This window comes from Triturus cristatus, chromosome 2_2 (assembly GCF_964204655.1).
Source record: "Triturus cristatus chromosome 2_2, aTriCri1.1, whole genome shotgun sequence".
Classification (NCBI taxonomy): Eukaryota; Metazoa; Chordata; class Amphibia; order Caudata; family Salamandridae; genus Triturus; species Triturus cristatus.
In genome coordinates this window covers 486,219,431-486,234,493 of record NC_140582.1, presented here as the reverse complement: position 1 = coordinate 486,234,493, position 15,063 = coordinate 486,219,431, and the positions used below count along the sequence as shown (strand labels likewise).

Genomic DNA, 15,063 nt, shown 5'->3' with positions numbered 1-15,063 from the left:
ACTGGCTAGATCAATTTGAAAAACACTTGCATCTGCCAATGTTGAAGCTTTTTAGGTCTAAGCAGAGGGTAAGTCCTCTGAACTCTTAAGTGAAATGACCGTCAAGGAAACAACTCCACAGGCTCTATTATATCCTTACAAAGAGGATATTCAGTATCACTCTGGGTTTTCCCATATACAATAAAGGAACATTACGTATTCAATGTCTCACCTGTACAGTTCCCTCCTTTCCCGAACAACTGGTAAGGGTGAGTTTTATGTGTTGTGTAGGCGAGACCCCCTATTAGGTTGGCTGCACCAAGAGGAAATGGGGATCAGTCTATCATAGGTGAGATAGACAAGTCTTCAGTGGTCATCATTTGGAGTTATCTATAGGCCTGGGTGGAGCTCACAGAGTTTCACTCTGCAGAATTCCGCTGAGTTGCCAAAAATTTCACGGAGTACCACAAGTGGGCGGAGTGCTCAGGCACCCTACAGATATATTCTACAACTAATGCTGGGATCTCTCAAGATCAGTAGAAAAGTGACCAGAAGGCGGGCCCGACCTGTCTGAGGAGAATCTTTTCATATCTCAGCATGATAACATATGAAGTGACTGGGTAGTTACCGAATGCTTACCTCTAGACTCACCTCTAAAAACTGAATAGATAAGTCTAAAGTCTGTAGTATTTAAATTACTTGTGCAAATTCAGGCTGGGCCAATTCACTCTTTCGCTACTGAAGGTCGATTAAAAAAAGTACCATTGAGGGGGTGGTTGTGACACAGTGTGCAGCCACAATCATTTGATATCAGACTCTCTATTGGCTAACACGTAACACATTGCAGGCAGCATATGCAACAGGGCTGCCCTTTGATGTCTGTGACACCTCTGTTGCACCAATACAGGCACCTGCCAGCAATAGAGAGAGGCCGAGAGTCACATACTTGAAATAATAAAAAACACCCATCATTTATAGTTTCTCAACTGCACAGCTGGGAGCAAATTGGAATATTAATTCCTAATACCGTAGGCAAGAAGGCTTTAAAAGGTATGAGTCCCCTTTACAATATTCTACTGGGAAGTCATCTCTGCCAGGGTGGACCAATTTTTCATAGATTTTAAAATCCCTTTGATTTTTGTCTGGTTACCTGCTCACATAAAGGTTCTTGCTGATGTAGGTCAAGCCAGGCCAGCGTAGCTATATTTAGGTACTTGTGTTTAGGTTGTTTGAGCTTGTCATCCCTGGATGTATAGAGCTCGGTATAAAAGTGACTGAACTGCTCCAGTATATCAGTGGGTTTATAATGCATCCTGCCATCAGCTGTGTCTATCCTTACTATATCAGATGCTGTCCTGGGTGGGCGGATTGTGCCGCCAGGGTTCTAGGAGGTCTGTCACCCTCATAATGTAAAGGGGTTGTATATTTACTGATAAATTTAACCTCTCTCTCAGCAGCTTCCTGAAACTCAACCCTCTTCAGGTCCAGGGAAGCTAAACTTGTAAGGCCGCCCCTGCCATCTCCCTCTCGCTCCAGGGTGCTTTACCTCGGATTCCAGCTTGGCAAGGTGGTTACATAAGGATTTCAGAATACTGTGTCCTTTTGAAAAAGATTCACTATGATCAACTGCCTTAAAGGCCTCCTATATTGAGGACATCGAAGAGACTGATCCTTTATTTACCACAAAGTAAGAGAGAATAACCTTGAACTGTGAAGACAAGTTCCAACACGTCAGGTGGCTGGCACTGGGAGAGTAAGCACCAGTGGTGAAATGTCAGAAAGAGTTTGAGATCCAGTGCATCCCATCATGCCGCTGCAGTGAGTTTGTGCCCAATTTCTAACAATAAGTCTGGGTCATCAATATTCGGTCTGTATATATTTATTAGCGTGATATCTGCGTCCCCAAGTGTTGTACTCTGGCCCTGTGCTCAACCCTTTGGTAGCTTGGCACAGAGCAGCCAGGCTTAACTTAGAGGCAATGTGTAAAGTATTTGGGCGACACTTCAAACAGGAATAAAATAACAAACACCACATAAAAAAGATCCCACACTAAATTAAAAAACATAGAGTACAATTTAATAAATAAAACAAGACCAAAATGACAAAATCCGATCAGTAGAACCTGGTTTATGAATTTTTAAAGATATTAGTGAAAATAGTACCAAAAGAACAAAGCACCAACTAGGCATATATGGTCTCACTGGACCGGTTCAAAGTCACAATTCCAGGCCAACCGTGATGGAGTGCTGGTTGGCTACAGTCACCAGGTTAGGCCTGCTGAAATTTACCTTCTCAAGTCCATTTTGAGAGTCCTGTTCGCAATGGAGGGTGCTGCAAGGAGCAGGGAAACCATCACGGAAGGCTGCCAGTGTAGCACAGAGATCAGGCCAGGCGCTGCGGGGAGGTGTTGTTGGTGTTGCATGCTGGCGGATCTCCAGCTTGCAGTCGATGCTGTAGTGCAAAAAGGTAGCTGCCAGGGCTTTGCGTTGAATCGTGGTGCGAGCAGCGAGGTCTCATGCGAATTGACCTGTTTCCAGTCATAAAGAGCCCAAAAGCTTGAATAAACCTCATTGAGCCACACCAAGAGTCCAGGACTTGGGGTCAGGAAATCACTTCAGCTGGGTCCAGGAGCTGTTGCAGGATGTTGGAGAGCCTTTTATTTCCCAGAGGCTCAGATCAAGTGGTCAGCAGACTAGCCCTTGGTGTCTTGGGTTCAAGGAGGAAGTTACAGGTTCAGTTCTCTCCTCACCCAGGCAAGATGGTAGCAGGCATTCTGTCAATACAGCAAGACAGCAGCTCCTTCACAGCAGCAGTCCAGCAGAGTGGCAGTCTTTTCAGCAGCAAACACAACAAGATGATGGACGGAGTGCTGAAACTTTTCAGCCACTCACCCCCAGTCAAGAGATCTGAGTTTAATCCATTGTTCTTTTGCTCACTATGCTTCCCCAGTTTGGACCTGGCCATATGTAAATCAGTCTTCATGATAACAGTCCAGCCCGACAACCAGGCCATGTCCTCCCTGGACCGGAAACAAGTATCCTGGGACCGGTTTCAGGGTTTCATCCCTAATCAGCCAGGCTAGCTTGAATCCAGTGGCACAGCGAGCAAGAGACCCAAGTCTTTTCGGCAGCATAGTGGTCCTTCTTCCTGGCAGAGTATCCACAGGTCCAGAAGTGTACTGAAGAAGTGGTGTCTGAAGTCCAATATTTATATCCAGTTCTGCCTTTGAAGTGGGGGAGGAAGTGACTAGAGGCTTCCCTTAGAGGTGCACAGGTGCCAAGCCTCCCCTGCCCTGGCTCCAGACCAGACACAGAGGGTATGCAGCCCTTTCTGTGGAGACAGGACACAGCCTATTCAAGTGTAAGTAGGGCTGTACCCAGCTTCTCTTCCCCCATCCTGCCAGTGATGGCCCATCCAAGCACGCCTAAGCTCTTTATTGTGTGTAGCTGTCTAGGAGGCATACACAAATCCCAACTATCAGCTATACCAAGTCATGTGACCCGCAGACAGGCTGCAGGCACTAAAGTGGCTAAGGCAGGCAAATACCAACTTTCTAAAAGTTGCATTTTCAAATTTGTAATTTAAAATCTGACTTCATCAAATGTGGATTATTTTCATTACAATTCCTGAGACACCAAACAATAAGGGGCTACCTGTTTTCATTTGGAAATTACACTTTTAAAATGTAATAAGGAAACTCCAATGTTATCCTATGGGAGAGGAAGGCCTTGCAATAGTGAACAACAAATGTAAGTGTTTTTCACTACCAGGACATGTAAAACTTAAGAGTACAGCCTACTTTTTAAACACTGCACCCTGCTCTCTGGGCTCTTTAAGTCCTACCCTAGAGGTGACGTATATGTAATTAAAGGGGTGTTTGAGGCTTGGCAAAGGGATTTTTATTGCCAAGTCGACATGGCATTTTGCAACTGCATTCGGGCTCCAATGGCAGGCCTGGGACAAGTTTGAAAGTGCTACTTAAGTGGATGGCACAATAAGTGCTGCAGGTCCACTGTTAGCATTTGATTTACAGGCCCTAGGTTTATTGTATACCACTTTACAAGGGACTTGCAAGTAAATTAAATATGCAAAATTGGGTACATCCCAATTTTACTCTGTGTAAAGGGGCACCCACAAGCACTTTAGCACTGGTTAGCAGTGGTAAAGTGCCTAGAATCTTGATACCAACAAAAATGAATGCAGCGAAAAGTGGAGGGAAAAAGGCAAACAGTTTGGTGGAGACCTTGCAGAAAGGGCCAGGTAGAAGAACAGTCATAAGTAAAATCATTGTGTTCACTTTGGACTTTCATTGACAGATAAAAGAATATTTTCAGGAAACGTATATAAACGTATTTTATATTTACAAACAATTGCAAGTTGTGGAATTTCACCACCATTATCTGTTAGCTATTCATTTTGATGGTGTGTTCAGTTGTTCATAAAACCTTCCTTATGGGAATTTATGGTTGTCTACTAACATCAATTACTAAACACAATAAAAAACCTTCAACATACTTTGACAATAATGCATTTGAATTAATCTGATCATTATGATCCAACCCCTATACACTGAATTTCTCCAGTTTTGGTTAACTGCAGTACAAAAGCACATCACCACGAAATGTATGGCTAGTAACATCAGAGACAACATCACAAATGCCATCTTCAATCACATACTGATATGCAACAAAACATTTTACACTCAAATTAAAGGCTGCTGAAGTTTCGCTTACAAAAAACACATTCTAATAGATATGCCACCCTATAGATTTAATCCATAAGCGTCAGCAGCTAGATATTCTCACTAACTATATAGACATGAATGGCTCCTAATGTTACAATTCCAAATACTACTTATGTTATGAACATTAAATGCAGGTGGAAGGTTGAGAGATTACTCTCCTTACTTTTGTCCCCAATTATGATCACGGGCAACAGATAGGTAAATATGTTAGTTGGAAAAAAAATGTGCAGGCGCAGAGTTACAGTCAAGATGACCCCCACGGAAGATATATGCATGAAAAGGCCTATATATTTTCTCAGCACATTTTTTTTTGCCTTCAATTAGGCTATAAGAGTTGTCATTTTTCAGGGCAAATATGATGAAATGTTTCACATCCTGGGAACTGAATTGTGAAGTTACGGTCGCGCATCTATCCATGAATGGGAATTGAAGACCTTTTATGTTCTGGAGTACAACCGTAATGCCGCATCAACTTTGATATTTTTATCTCAATAATTAATACGTTAATAGGCAACCAGAACTTCACAAGCTTGCAGTACATTAATCTAATCTACTTTTGCTAATGATATACTTTAACCTGTGCCATTCTTTTGCCCATACCCTTGCCCTTCAGTGCATGCTTGGCACAGCCTTCAGCCCGGCCTAGCAGGGTCTGACTTTAAGACCACACCCTGTACCCAGTAAACTAGACTGTGTTGCTTCTAGTCACAATATATAGCAGTACCCTTGTTTACAGTGCATGGGCTGTGGCTTCGTGTCTTGTACTCTTGATGCCAATAGTCATTATGGCCTGCATGCTGGAGGGACCAGGAGGCTATTTCTCTGGCTTGTGGAAACATTATGTACCCACTCTCTTTGCTCCAATATCTACTTGGCAAGCACATAAGCTGTGCAGTTTCTAAACACATGGTGTTTTCGAATATCACTGTCTCTGTTCCCAGATACTCCCGAATTCAGCAACAAATGCCACTCTGTGCCATCACTCCCTATTGCATAGGGCCTTTAGTTGTGCCAGGGGCTCTGCTATGCATGGAAATTCAGATAAAGGTACATTGTGGTTATGATCCAAAACCTAGAAAATACGGACCTTTCAGAGTAATGGGGAGCTATGCAATATTGCTTCACATGCATTAATAATTATACATCACAAAATCATCGGAGTCAAATTGGAAAGGATATTGTCATTGACATAACTGTCAATGTTGCTGACGATGTAATTTGTGGATTCCCACACGAGGTTACTGAAACTGCACTACCACTGACAACATACACATGTTAGAACACTTTAAAAGAAAACAGGATAGAGTAAACTCAGCACAGTATTATGCAGCTGTTCCATCCTTCAAATGTTTTCATTTTTCTCCTGAAAGTATCTTTTTTTTCATTTTCAGCTGCTGGTCTCTGCTCCAGAGTCCGCCTGGTACCCATTCTAAAGAGTAACGAGGCAGAGTTCTGCATTCTACTAGGACCAAGGCAAACTAAAACCACTTTTGGCCTTTACGGAGCAATCTCCATGATCTATCTATGGGATTAGTAACTAGTTGGTGGCAGTTTATGTATTAGGAGTATTGCCTTTGTACTGCAGTCCTGGGAGTGTGGCCTACGACTCAACCTTCCATTCCATGCAGTCACCGAGGGCCAGACTCTCACATTATCTTAGCTTATGTGGTGAGCTTGCTTAAAGTATGGCTGCGGACCCTATGTGAGAAGGGTCTATATTCCAGAGGATCAAGATCTGCATCTGATCCTACTTACGTCCTCAGAGCCAATGTAATAATGGGGTCTCCAAAAAACCAGTTGCTTGCCATATGTAACATAACATAACATGTGTATTTGTAAAGCGCACGTTCACTCCTAAAGTGGCATCTTGGCGCTGAATAACAGATGTTTATTGTTACCCAACTCAATGGTAGACGGGGCGACTATGAATTCATATCCATTCCCAGCTCAAGCCAGCGTGCCACCTTATTAAGTAAAGGAGACTCAAAGATGCTCTTCATTCGAAGGGACAGGAATCCCAAACTCAGGCTATTGTCCAGCTGAACCCGAACGAGAACATGTTGTATACTAGAACTCCTGGGTCAGTAATCGGAAGTGGTGAAACTGCACAAATCTGCACGGAGCCAACTAGAGGTTCCTGAATATAGAGGTTCAAGTTGCTCATTCAGCCAGTATGAGACCACCGTTCTTCTTGGACAGACCTCGCCTGAGTACCAGAAACAGCCAGACCATGAGGAGCCAGTGGCCACACAATAACTAACGTGAAACAAAGTCCCGGGCGCACGTTCAGAGTATAAATATCCAGTGTGAAATTCTTCCTGAGGTAAAGTAAGGTAAGGTCGACACCAGTAAGTTTGTTGTGCTGTTTGTTTTCTATCTATTCTAAGAATTATATATAAAAAATTCTGCACAACCAACTTACTGGTGTCGACCTTACCTTACTTTACCCCAGGAAGAATTTCATACTGTATATTTATACTCTGAACGTGTGCCCAGGACTTTGTTTCAAGTTGCAGTGTGGGTCAGCACCCACATACTTACAGGGGTTGTTTGGGTTTTTTCCCCTGACCTGGCAGCACCGGAGTAAATTTCTTGCATCTCATACTCTCCTGCGAACCAGCTTGATCGCCATTCTTCCTGCATCACTCAAAACCCTACGCAGAATTAATATACAAAAACTAACGCCCAACTCTGACTAGAGCCCATGCCACCAATGCAATTAAAGCCCAATTAAAGCCACGTGGATGAGAAGATCCAGCGCACTCATATAAGCATGTCAACCACATGCTGGTGAGCGGTCTGGTGTAGCGGCCTTCCTCGCAAGAACCTCCCCTGGGCCAACACATAACTTCACCAAATGGTAATTTGTAAAAAAAAAAAAAAAAAATGCCCATATTTCCCCAAGCATTGTTTCCCGTTGGGCTTTGTAAATCAAAAGTGCATCTCATGTTGGATGAAAGGTTTTGTCCGTGCCTCAAACCTTTTAAAGGTAAAGCTTAATAACGTTTTTTTTAATGTAAACTGAATATTTTTTGATCTAAGATAAGTCCTCGAATGTGATTGACTTTAATGGTTTGAAAATCTTCTGCAAAGATAAGCTGTGGGTTAAAAAAAAAAACAACATGTATCAAGGAATTGAAAGCTTGTCCATCTATAACTGATTGGAGATATTATTAATTATTATTATTTTATAGACAATTTATTTTGATGAGACAGGATGGAGAATATGCATTATGCCTGGCTGCAGTAATTACAAAGGATGTTACTTCCTTGAAAGGGGACTTTCAAGGAGTGTTATTTCCGAGAGCAGAGGGGGGTCACACAGCCTCAGATAGGCACGGGTTCTCTTGCAGTACACATATTATCTCTGCTGCACATCGAGAGCGTTGTTTCAGGGACCATATGTTTTAACGGCACGTGTATGATTTGCTGCAACCGCAAGCTGTTGCTCCTGGGTTTTGTGGCAGTTGCTGAGCAGTAAAATATTTTATTAGTTTTGCTACACAACTATATATATTTTCTACTGCTTTTTAATGAAGATAATCTATCTCCACAATTCGGAGGAGAAATGAAGAGTTTGGCCGGATTCTTAAGATCTCATGGATGAATGACCTATCCAAAATCATTCCCGCTTCACTCCGTTCCTCAGAGAGGGTTGGGCGTGCTATTCATACTGGTACCACATGTGGCTGGCATCAAATGTTTGAGGGTTGTTTTGGAGTCCGAGTTTAGCAATATGAGTACAGTAAGACAAATGGTAGGGCAGGGGGACACGGGAAGACAGCTTGAGTGTATTCTGCAGGCTGGCTAGTAAGGACGCTTTAGTATGTTTTGGAAGGAGGAGAGGCAGGGTGGTATGTGGGATTTGTTTAAGGGCTGCAGGAGTGAGGATGCCATGTATGATTTGGGGTTGGGCTGTAGTAGTTGCTAGGTTGATTTGATTTGGAGGGTGGGATGCATAGGCTGAATGGCATAGGGACTTCCATCATTTACCTGAGGTGCTGTCATTGTAGTTCCTGTGCTCAGAGAATCAGAGGCTGCTAACGGGGAAATCTTTGCATCACACATAATAACAAAACACCGTTATCTGCCACAAATCTTTTTTTTTTGTTCCAAAAATATTTGGTTTTCATGACTCAGTTTTCCTACCATTTGAATTTTATTTACCTCAGACCTTAGCTGACCCTCTTTTGGCAATCCCCACACCTAGTCTTCTAGAACACCTGGATATCTAGCCATTTGTCATACTTTGTGTAAACCCAGCACAAGCAGATAACACATTGACAAGCATAATTTAGACATTTCTGCCTTTGCCAATCACAACATCAGGCATACCTGTGTTACAACTATTTCAACACTACTGTCTCACTTATACATATAAAACTTTGGTAAACAAATTCCAATAGTTCAAAATTAGTACACATTCATGCTGCGGCTAACTAAAAATTATATTTCTTGGTATCATTCATTATTCTTCAGGCACAGACTAATGAACAGCCACTTCCAACAGCAGAAATGAAAAGTCATGCACTGTGGAAGGTGAACAGTTCTGGGTAAGCATTAGACTTTAAAAGGCCCTTGATTCCATTAGGGAGTAATCATACACATTTCCCTGGATACTGTACAGTTTCTGGCCTTATATTTTTTTTACTTAATTCAATGCTTGCTGTGTCTAAACAATAACTTGATAACCTCATTGTGCTCACTCTGTATTATGTTATTAGCAGCCTCTGATTACCTGTGGTTTCATAGCTTCGGAGCAAAAGCATAATGGATAAAACAGCCCCGGACATCCCTCTCATTCTTTCCACATGGCTGTGCTCCTTGAACCAATCTGAAACGAATGCTGCTCTTGTGAGGTTATTATTATTTCAGACACACATTTCCTTAGTTGGAAAATGCACCAGGAAAGCATTGCTCAACAAAAGAAGGTTCCCTTATTTATTCGTTCGAACATCTGGTGGGATGTGGCCTGTCATGGATTCCCCAACAAATTTGAGAATCCTTCCGAGGAAATTTCCTTTTCCTTATTTTTAATTTACATCGTGGAAGCGCAAGATGAATTACCCCCAGATGTCTTTTTAAATTAAAACAATTTTGCATAATATGCAATGGCGCAGGTTTGGGGACCTGTTTCCACATGTTCATTTTCGTAAATAGGATGCAGAAGATCACAAGGTTTTTTACGTCTTGCTATCTTTAGTCGTGATTTCATCCGTCGTCCCTTCGAGTTTTCCCTTTAATCATCTTTTTATGAGGCGGTAGTTGTAGCAAAGATGAATGTGAGCAACAGTGATTGACCTTTGAAGGCGCTGAAGAATCCAGGTCATAAATCCCTGGGAAATAAATTTATTAAAACCATTTCCTTCCAGCTAGAATTAGGCTCTCAAAAATAAATTAAAATATTCTGTCTCGCGCTCTAGGGAGAAAAAAAATGAGGTGGGTTATACAAAACTTTTGAAAGCTAAAAATATGTATGTTTTACAGAACAGCTGTACCAGAAATAAATTCGGCGATAAAACATGGGTGACTTTGTGGTGCAAGTTGTTTGCTCAAAAACAGATCTGTTGGTGCTGGAGCCCACATGTAGTGCAACAGTATTTTTTACTACCGTTATTACTGAAAAATTCAGGAGCCATGTTGCAGGCACTTGTAGGTGGAAGCATGGGTCAGCACACTTGAATTGTGGTTATTTTTAGGATGGTGCAGCTTATAGTACAAATTACCTTGCCTGTATTTGTGGGATCATCTTTGGGATGTATGTCGTTACAACGCACACTTTTACAACGCATGCACTTACAACGCATTTTTTACAAAGCAAAATCCATTACAACGCATTCCATTACATAGCATGACACTACAACGCATTTTTAAAAACTACCTTTACAACGCATTCCATTACAACGCATACTACCTTTACAACGCATACCATTACAACGCATAATATTAAATTGCATTTAAGGTAAGTATTAGATAGTATAGGGGTAAAAATTACTTTTCTAACTCCAGGGGGTGCAACAGTAGGGTAAGTGTTGGATAGTATAGGGGTAAAAATTACTATTCTAACTCCAGGGGGTGCAACAGTAGGGTAAGTGTTGGATAGTATAGGGGTAAAAATTACTATTCTAACTCCAGGGGGTGCAACAGTAGGGTAAGTGTTGGATAGTATAGGGGTAAAAATTACTATTCTAACTCCAGGGGGTGCAACAGTAGGGTAAGTGTTGGATAGTATAGGGGTAAAAATTACTATTCTAACTCCAGGGGGTGCAACAGTAGGGTAAGTGTTGGATAGTATAGGAGTAAAAATTGCTATTCTAACTCCAGGGGGTGCAACAGTAGGGTAAGTGTTGGATAGTATAGGGGTAAAAATTACTATTCTAACTCCAGGGGGTGCAACAGTAGGGTAAGTGTTGGATAGTATAGGGGTAAAAATTACTATTCTAACTCCAGGGGGTGCAACAGTAGGGTAAGTGTTGGATAGTATAGGGGTAAAAATTACTATTCTAACTCCAGGGGGTGCAACAGTAGGGTAAGTGTTGGATAGTATAGGGGTAAACATTACTATTCTAACTCCAGGGGGTGCAACAGTAGGGTAAGTGTTGGATAGTGTAGTGTAATATTATGCGTTGTAATGGTATACGTTGTAAAGGTAGTATGCGTTGTAATGGAATGCGTTGTAAAGGTAGTTTTTAAAAATGCGTTGTAGTGTCATGCTATGTAATGGAATGCGTTGTAATGGATTTTGCGTTGTAAAAAATGCGTTGTAAGTGTAGTGCGTTGTAAAAGTTGCGTTGTAAATGTTGTTCCCCCATCTTTGTCTCTGCAATAGGATGCGTAGCAAATCAGAAGTTCATTGGAATATTTAGAATTACAAAAACTCTTTTGTCATAGTTTAAGGTAAGGTAACAATAAGATTTTAAATATATTCACTGTAATAAAACAATGCCCAAGGGAACAATGCATTTTGGATTCATGGATCTAAGTATGTAGTTTGATATTGAGAACAGGGAAGTCGACAAGCGATGGTCGAATATATTCTTTAGTTATTTGCCTGTATTAGATACACATTATTGATAAATGGACCAAACTTCATGTCTGCAAGGGGGTATGGAATGGATGTGTGTTGGCTTGGGTTTTATTTTCTTTATACGTCAATGATTTGGAATCGAATCTATTTGAAGTGGGCTAGAACTCCCTCAGAATTGGGTCCAGGTACATCCTCCATCTCCTTTTTACTGTGCAGTTCTGATATCTGCAACTTGAAGTGAATACCCAAACGAGATAAACTGCCGCATACCTTACATGGATAAACAGAATTTAAAGACTAATCTATCTAAATGTGTAGGCAAGGCATTCATATCACAACATATAAAAACAAAAATCTTGAGAGTTAAAAGTTCCCTCAAAGTCTGTTAGACAATTTATAAACTTAGAAGTGACTTTTGGCATATTTTTGATGAAGGAATACTCACATTTTTTAGAGGTCCCATTATATTTTGCACTGAATTCTGCTAGCATTTTGACCTTTAGACTCTAGGCACTGAGTGACTGCAATTTAGCATCCAAAGGCACGCGATCCAGCACTGTAAATCATTGACTAATCCCAACTAGTTTGTCTTACTTTCGGGTAAGGCCATCGTACAGTAATGCAGAAATTGCACCAGTGACAAACAATTATTTGTCACTTGTGGGCTGTAGTGTACATTTGTAGCACCCACCTTTATTTATTGATATCATTTATAGATCGCCACGGTCACCAAAACTGGTATCCTTGTGCCAGTGGAGAAGTGTGGCTCACTGGTTAGAGAAGGCATACCCTGAAGCAGAGGTCAGACCCGGGACCAGGGTTCAATTCCCGACGCGGCAGGGTCTGAGCCCAAGTGTCCACGGACTCGATAATTCTCACTTCGGTGCATACTCGAATCATGGGTTCACACTCTGCAACTCTGGGCAATAGCTTGCTTAATCTCCACTACGGCCCCCCCTGCGGCGGGATGCCTGGCTTTCACCTTGGGGATGCCCAGTATGGGTTATCTCACAGGGAAAAAGCCAGGACGGGTTCCCAATGCAAGCGCCGAGATTCCCAAGGGTAAGTCGAGCGCTATATAAGAACATACATAACTAATGAGAAAACAGAAGTCCAGAGCCACCAACTATATTCACTATCCTCAAAACATGGAAGACCTTATTAGGGGAACAGCCAAGTCTTTGAGACTTTCCGGAAATGCATACATTTCTTAATGGATCACAGTGATGGTGGGAGATTATTCCAGATGTGTGCAGCTCTAACTGAAAAGGCCCGACCACCTTGTTTTACATTCCTATCCTTTCTAACACAGACTAAATTTGTTGTGCTACAGCGCAAGTATCGTCTGGGGGTATAGCTTTTCAATTTTCGTCTTAGAGGCACTAGTCCAGAGTCTTGTAGTGCCTTGAACATGAGGAACATACCCTTGAACACAATCCTCTGCCACAGAGGCAACCAGTGCAGTGCCTTCAAGGTATTCAATGCTGACAATCTGCATGGTCGAGTCAAGGAAGGTTTGGCTGCTATCACCATGACTTTGTTCAGTCTGTTGAGCAGAAATTCGGAACCACCAAGTAGCAAGGAATTGCAGTAGTCTAGACGGCAAAGTATAACTCTACACCCTATAAGAGATTTGACTTGGCTCGGTAATAGTGGCAGCACTTTTCAAAGACCAGGCAAAAGTGAAAAACATGTGCATGTTGGTTTTATAACACGTTTCCCTACAGATCGCTTTTAATGAAATGTGACCCCTAAATTGTAGACTGATTCTGACTGTACCAGCTTGTCTCCTGATGAAAGGGGCCAAAACTTTGAGAGGAGGGTAATAGGGTTTTCACTTCACGAGCATCACAGAAATTCGGTCTTATTCCTGTTTAGTTGAATTTGAATTCACCCATCTGGAGATATCCAACATTCCATTCTGAAAAGCCCTTACTACTTCCTCTTGATCTTTGTTGAAGGACAAACTAAGCTGGGTGTTATCAGCATAATTAAACAACTTGATGCCATGTTCCTTTATTACAGTGATAAGTGGCCTTAGATAGACATTAAACAGGATAGAACTAAGTGCAGAGCCCTGCAGTACTCCCTGTCGCAAGGGTTTGAATTACTGAGTGGTAGGAGGGTAATGCAAGAGCCTGATATCTCTCTGAGAGTTCATCCATTTCAGAGCAGTGCCCTGATACCAATTGATGATGATCTTGACAGAACATTTTTATGGTCCACCATTTCAAAGGCAGCCAACAGGTCAAGCATGATCAAAACCGCAGACAGTCCACTTTCCACTTGCATTCATAACTCATCTAGCATGATAGTGTCGTACTTACACAACACTCCAGAATTTTCACAGCAAAAAGGAGGAGTTAGATTGGCCTTAATTTGCTTAAGGCCAGACGATCGGTGTTAGAAATGGGGTTTCTGGTTGTCTATGGTATGCACCTAAGCCAAGCAGAACCCCCCACTCTGGTCACGGTAAGGGAGTTACACACACAAGATAACCCCTGCTCACCCCCTTGGTAGCTTGGCCGAGCAGTCAGGCTTATCCCAGAGCCAATGTGTAAAGCATTTGCACAACACACACACACATCAGTGACACACTACATACACCACAATAAGAAACTCCACACAAAGTTATATAAAGATATCTCATATATTGTATATAAAACTCACAGGCCATAATCACATAAATCACTTTGCCAACTAGGCAGTTGTCATGTCATCACATACACCATATGCCACTTTGTAGTATGTAAAGCACAGTAGGGAACAAATCTCATAAACCACTTTGCCACTAGGCAATCGTCATAACAGTACATATCGTAAATCATTTTTGTCCACTAGGCAGTTGTTATAAACATGTAGTGCAAAATACGGCAATACTTAAAACATTAGGGCCCAAACTGCAGCAGTTTGGACAAAACCATGTAAATAAGCAAATCACCACACCATCACCATGAACATAGAGGGTGCATCTTCCCTGCACTCCTACAATACTTTCTACAGTAATTCCCTATATTCCACTGGAGCCTCTGCACTCCTAGTTACATTGCGGTAAATAGTAAATGCTTCATGTTTCTCTTGGTAATTGGGGGACCTCTTCGAGTTCTCACCTCGCGATCATCACCAACAATAGCAAATGCCCCTAGATATGTGTATGTACGCGGGGATAAAGTGGGAGGGCATCCTCGCCTCTCATGTCTGAGGGAAACCGTGGCTCGATCCTCACCAGAAGGGGCATGGCCAAAAAGTCAGATGTTGCAGCATTGCAGCATTTCAATCAGATGAAGCCGTTTTGGGCAACATCATATCCGCA

The 15,063-nt window shown here is 42.0% G+C and overlaps 1 protein-coding gene across 2 annotated transcripts in view; it reads right to left on the bottom strand.

Moving 5' to 3' along the window:
* INPP4B (inositol polyphosphate-4-phosphatase type II B) overlaps nt 1–15,063 on the bottom strand; it is a 2,419,090-nt gene that overhangs the window by 1,999,546 nt on the left and 404,481 nt on the right. The gene's annotated exons all lie outside the window — the stretch shown is intronic.